The sequence below is a fragment of the Quercus suber genome, unplaced genomic scaffold (genome assembly GCF_002906115.3).
Source record: "Quercus suber isolate HL8 unplaced genomic scaffold, Cork oak 2.0 scaffold_157, whole genome shotgun sequence".
NCBI lineage: Eukaryota > Viridiplantae > Streptophyta > Magnoliopsida > Fagales > Fagaceae > Quercus > Quercus suber.
The window spans coordinates 835,876-843,159 of NW_027069618.1; positions in this window are offsets into that span (position 1 = coordinate 835,876).

Sequence of the window (7,284 nt, forward strand, 5' to 3'; positions counted from 1 at the left end):
CTGTCAATGGATTGCTTTTCAGTTTTTTTCACTCATAAAAGGTATTAAGGATATCGTGCTTTTCAAATTGCAAGTGATTAAAGGTTAAATTCCATGGAGGGCTTCGTTATTGGGCTACATGTACTTTTGTTGAATGTGAATTGAAGTTTATTTATCCCATATTCCCATGTTTTTTTTTTTCTGGTACTCCTTTATGGTCATTTGTGTGTGTGTGTGTGTGTTTTTAAGGAATTTGGGTTTGGACTGGTGCACTTTTTAGAGAGAATTGCTTTGATGTGAATAAAGAAAAAAAAAATTGTATTTATTTTTAAATACCATCACCATGGAATTTAAAATCTATATTGTCTACTTACCCACCAAGAAATCATATCATGGTCTAAGTAAGAAATTGCGGCTTGCACAATGGATTTATGTGCTTGTACTACACCTATAATGATTCTTTTTTTAGTATGGGAATATGACATCCTTTGTTATTATCTATATTCTCTAAACGAAATGGAGTCAAAAAAGTTTAATTTTTTTTTTATTTTTTTATTTTTTTATATAAGATAGAAATTCTACTCTAACCTAATTTAAGTGTATATGCATATGAAATTCTCTCCTAGAGACTTGAATCCCGGTCTTTGCTCCTCACACCCCACAAGCACTTATACTTGTGGAATGACCAATGCACCAAGAGTGTGCAGTGATAAAAAAGTCTAACATTAGTATCAGGTTATCTATCAACAACAATGATTAACAGACAAGACGATTTTGCAAAATACCAAATTAGTCCACAACCAATCCTTTTTCTTAATTTTTTTAAATATCATCATAGTTATAACGGTTTTATTTATTTTATCATAATTTTTGATTATTTGCAGGAATAATGTGTGTTTTTTTTTAAGATTATAGAAAGTTAGTAGTAATGGGTCCTGTTAATCGTTAACGGAATCTTTAAGGTAATTGTTAACAAATCATTTAAGTAAAATTTTGACACAACTTTTATTAGAAATTGAAAAGACTATCAAAATATTAATTACCTTTTTAAAAAAAAAAAAACTTTTTTAAAATGGTTCACTAATAAATACCCTTAAAGTATCCGTTAATATTTTTCCAGAATTCTTAATGACACTTATCTGAAAATGTAAAAATAACGGAATTTCTTCTTGCCAGTTGCCACGCTAGCTCATGGAACACCATATGGACAGCAAGCTTCGCCAAATATCTAGAAAGTTATGGTGCATTTACTTTTTAGCCGAAAATATAAAAACACCACTGATTGTGTGGACTCGGTCAATATAAGAATTTCCGAAAGTGATTTAAAAAATTGTTAGGACTTAGGATTATCATACTAGAGTGAGAAGCATTTAAAGGTTAATTAAAACACTTTAATATTACTTATCATATTCTTCTCCAAACATATTATTTCCTCTCTCTCTCTCTCTCTCTCTCTCTATATATATATATATTTATCATAAACAAAGTTAACAACAAATTTGCCATAGCTACACTCAAAACACTTATAAAATATATAAACAATTCAAAGAAGAAAAACTTGTCAAAAAAGGACAATAAGTTTGTCTTGTTTTTGAAAATTATGTATTATAACACCTAATTGAATATTTATTATTCTTTAATTTATGCCCTTATGTCATTCATTACACTCCATTTGTTTCACTATAAAATGTTTTAAGGAAAATATTTTTAGTATTTTAACTTTGTATCATTGTAAAATTTGGTCAAAATTGAAAATTGTTATTTTAATGTTTAGGGTTTAGGGTTATGGTGGGCCCCATTGACCTCTTGCCTTAGTAGCTTCACCCTTGCATGCATGTATTGAATAGGAAAACTTGTCTATTGTCTCGATAGCCTGTGTGCATTTGTCAAATAAAAATAATAATTGGTAATTTTTTTTTTTTTTTTGACTTTTGATAATTTGATAGTTGAAATTGTTATTTTAATGTTTAGGGTTTAGGGTTATGGTGGGCCCCATTGACCTCTTGCCTTAGTAGCTTCACCCTTGCATGCATGTATTGAATAGGAAGACTTGTCTATCGTCTCGATAGCCTATGTGCATTTGTCAAATAAAAATAATAATGGGTAAATATTTATTTTTTATTTTTATTTTTTTGTCTTTAGATAATTTGATAGTTAAAAGAGAATGATTTTTTTTTTTTTTTTTGGAAACATAAAAGAGAATGATTTAAACTATAGATGTTTTCGTTGGAAAAAAAAAAGTAGCAACCAGTTAAATGCTTTTGATTGTTCTAAATTTTAATGTTTAAGAATAATTGGACCCGTCATTTATTCACAATTTAAGGTTATATTTACAAACAACTTACTGATCTTCAAACCAATTAATCTATAGTATTACAATTTTCCTCAATATTGTGAAACATCCAAACTCCCCTAAATTTCCCAAATAGAAATCTATCCACTCAACTATGATATGCTTTTCAAGTCATGGCTTTAATTTTAAGCTAGATGTCTAATACGGATACCGTAGTGATAAGGGTTTTTTCCTGTCAATAGCGTAAAGACCATTCTATAATAATTAAAAACTTTGACAATGAAGCTATTACTTGTACGTATTGTTTGCCCATCGTTTTCATTTTTAATGCTTGGTCTTTGAGGACAAATTAATTTTCCAGGTGGAGATAAAAAGAAATAATTTTTTTTTTTAAATTATGTTGAAAACCCATTATTTCAGCCACCATATAGGAAATATATTAGGCATAGTGGATAAATTCTGGTTTAATTTGTCAATAGGAGAGTATACATTGAACCTTCATATTTCTAGAGTTTTATATTAAAAAAAAATATCCAAATTAGCATGACTTGTCCAAAAAAAAAAAAAAAACTTATTACACAATTACACTAAATCATTTCTAAGGCCTAGCAGTACAGTTCAAGCTAGAAAGTAGAAACTTCAAAATTCTTTATCATGTGCTTGGAGAATTTACTTTAAGCCATTTATAGCTTCTTGACCAAATAAAGCAATTTGTGGCTAGACAGAAAAGTTAAAGGGGAAAAGACATTAGTTTTTTTTTTTTTTTTTTTTGAGAATCAACATTAGTTACTAGTTAAGGGTGCTATAACCTGATGATCAAGGCTTTCTATTAATCACAACTAAACAAATATACATCGATTAAAGAATTGTAGCTTGCAACAAATTTCCTGAATTTCATGTGTAGCAGCTAGATGTGCATGATAAAAGTCCATTTTTTGTTATTCTTAGCATAGAAAATGGCAACAATTGATGAGAAATTATTACATTGAGCATGTTCATAAACAGTAGGAGAGTATTATTATAGTATGCATGTATATTAGGATTCAACTTAGCTCTAGTGCACTGCAGCCGACACGATACAAACACGTGTCTGATTTTTGCCATATTTCTGCATCGTGTTGACTCTAATGCACTAGAGCACTGGAGCTAAGCCTTACTCTATTTATTAATACTATCTAAGGACTATAAAATGTATCTAGTGACAATTTGTTGTGTGCTTCTTAACAAACTTAATTATTGGGTTAATTATAATCATCCACTTAAATTGTAGACGTATTTGCAATTAATATCCACCCTAAACTTCAGAATTTTACAATGGGAAATTAACACTCTAATTCGATGTTGATTTGTAATGTTTATCCTAGGGTTTAAGTTAGTGTAAAAATTAGCAATTTTTAGTGAAACTATCCACCATAAACTACAAGAGAAATATAGATGGGTGCTAAATTATGAAACTATCCACCATAAACTACAAGAGAAATAATTTGCAAGGTACATGCATCCTAAGATATAAAAGCATTTGCAATTTCCATAAAAAAAAAAAAAAAAAAAGCATTTGCAATATACACCACTAATTTGTATACTACTTTTAGATTATAGATGGATATCAAAAATTATTCTCAAATGGGTTATTAATTACAAAAACTAGTTAACCTTAAATTATATTTAGTTTGTCAAATTTTCATAGAGAGAGCAAAATGTTATAGAGGGCTAGTTCAAGTCAAGATGACGTGGTTCTCCCCAAAAAAAAAAAAGTCAAGATGACGTCATTCTCTAAAAAAGTCAAGATGACGTGACAGAAACTTCTAGGCAGTTGAGCACGTTTTTATTTTTTTTATTTTTTATTTTTTCTGCATATGGACCAAAATATTATGAAGTTTCTGATTGAATAACTATAATTACAATTACATAACAAGATCATTAATTTTGACAAACAAAGCTCACGAATGTTTGAATAACGAACTAAAGACTAAATGACTTTAACGTTATTTTCTAAATATTGCCCACAAACACTTCATCATGGCCAATAAAAAGGTTCAGTAGCTTATAGTTGAAATCCGTAACATCTACACATGGGTAAAGAATAATAATGAAATGTTATATAAATTTCTTGGTTACTTATTTTATTTTGTGTTTAAAATCTGTGACCCATCAATTTGTATAATTAATGTAGTAAAAATTGTAATAACCTTATCATCACTGAACTATTAGTTCTTTGATCTCATGTAAAGTTAATGTTAACCGACAATCTTCAATCTATTTTAACAGCTTGATAATCTCACATTCTTAATTTGTCTTGAAACATAATATTTGGCTGAAAATTTAAAAATTAAGAACTATCATGAAACTCATTGGGATTCATAAACCTTAATAAGTATGGACCCATTAAAACTGAGTGATGGGTTTTCACCCATAAGCCCCAAACAATAAATTTATAGAGAGTGGGGTGAAAGGTTTAGGTGCTGACCGTCGATCACCAAGCATGAATTATCTTGCAACTAAGAAAAGTGCTAAGAGTTTCTCTTTCAAGGGGGAGATGCTCATCGGCCACAGGCCGAGGAAGCCTTCTCGTTCCTCCCCCTCTCCCCTTGTTTACTTTACTAACTTTTCTTTTATAGTTTTCATCTTCCTATCCCCTCTCTCCATCTGTTGATCATCTATTTGCCTTCTTATCTGGCCATCCGTTCCATCAGAGGCCTTATCGGTACTCAAGTGATTCACTCTGATCAACGTTATTTGCCAATGGGTTACCTCCCCATTAATGCGGTCAGGGGAGTTAGTTGAATGCATTAAATGTGAGAATGACAGCTTACTTTGGGGTTAGTCTCTCTNTATACATTATTCTTTTTGGTAATTTATCACTCAAACCACCACTTTTATAAGTGCAAGCCAAACACTTTTTAATAGTTTTTTCAAAAAGAATTTTTTAATAGTTTTTATTAAACACTCAGCTTTCTCAAAAACTCCCGTATTTTTTGAAAACCCCATTTTTAAAAAAAATTCAGTTTCAAAAAATTAAACCAAACTCACCCTATATCTTATTAGGAAAGCCTCACACAGGACCTTTATCTCAATAATCAACATTTAATGCCATAAACCAACATATAATGCCATTCCAATAATAAAAATAATAATATATATATATATATATATATATATATATATATATATAATGCCATAAACCACCAAAGGAGTAGGTTTTAAATACTATTTGTCATAAAGGTTCACCTAGCCTAGCTTTTAGTGGGCGTAGCTCAACTTAGCTAACTTGGGGCGGGGAGTTGTTAGGGAAGTCACTTTTTAGCTTTTAAGGAGTTACACTAGTCACATGTCTCAAAATCCATATTTAACAAGAGATCTACTAATGTGTGTTCTTAGATATACATTAGTAAACAATTTTAGAAAAATTTTATGAAAAAATGAAAAAAATAATTAATTTTTTTGACATTTTTTTTTTCAATTCATCATAAAATTGTTTCCAAAACAGACCCTTTAAGGAGTTACACTAGTCACATGTCTCAAAATCCATCTTTAACAAGAGATTTACTAATGTGTGTCCTTAGATATACATTAGTAAACAATTTTAGAATTTTTTTTTTAATGAAAAAACGAAAAAATAATTAACTTTTTTGACATTTTTTTCAATTCACCATAAAATTGTTTCCAAATTAGATGGTTAATGTAACTAGACCCCTTTCATAAATACCCCGATACTTCACCTGTTAAAATATATATAAATATAAATATATATATAATGAAATTTTGGATTAAAAAAAATTATGTTTGGCCCGTAAAATTAAACAATAACCATTTTAAATTGAAAGTTGGCTTAAAGAATCTAAAAAAATAAATGAGCACTTGATCATATGTCTTTGGCATTATAATTTTCAAGGCTGCAAATGAGGGTAGCCAAGCTAAGCCAAATTTTAAGAATTTAAGATTGTTCATTTAATTTTATTTCAAATATGAACCAAGTTCGAGCTCATCACTAAGTTTAGCTCATTTCCAAGTTTGTTTGTGAGTCACTTCATACTTGATTAATTTATTATTTTTTTTCATATTTAGTAAACACCATAACTATTTTTTTAACCTTTTAGAAATATGTGCTAATAACTAAATTATAGTTAAAATTATAATATTTTAGTCAATTAATAATAATTTTTATTTATGAAATTTATAACAAGTAGATTCACCAACTTTATATTGTTAAAATTATATATCATTTTTAAAATGAATTATTACCAATAAATTACAAATAACAATTTGATATCTTATGAAATTATTTACAAACTTACACAATTCAATCTCAAGTGTGTGTGTGTGTGTGTGTGTGTGTATACACACTTAAATCAAGTCATATGTTTACTCACGAATACATTATTATGTTGAAGCGTTGTTTGTTTGATATTTGAGTCTAAATAAAAGAACATAGATTTTTTTTTTAAAATCTCAATTCAAGCTTGAGCTATTTATAAAAAACTTGGCTCATTTACTACCCTAACAATTTGATTGCTTGATTTTATGTATTCATTGTTTAAAGTATGAGATTTTGAATTTTGAGTGATGTGTTGTCTTGCTCCACTCAAATGATTGTTTGGGTAACTTAATGTTATCTTTTAATATTTGTGTTCGCGTTATTTAAGTTGGTGTGGGGGCCCTTTTTGTGTTAATGGGCTAGGACCATTTTGCTATGCTTAGGCCCATTGGGTTGTGGGTCAAGGAGCTAGGGCTAGCCTAATACCTTAGCAGGACCATGCTACAAGCTAGTTTGTGCGCAAGCCGAGCGTTCTAAGTGTGCAGACAAAGTAAAGAGCACTACAGCAGACCAGGTGTCACAGCAAACACAATAAATGATATCATAGCAGAACAACTAATACAACAAATATAATAAAGGATGCCACGACAGAACAACAAGTACAACAAATATAATAAAAGATGCCACGGCAAAACAACTGATACAATAAATATAATGAAAGATGCCACTGTAGAACAAATGATATAGCAAAAATAAT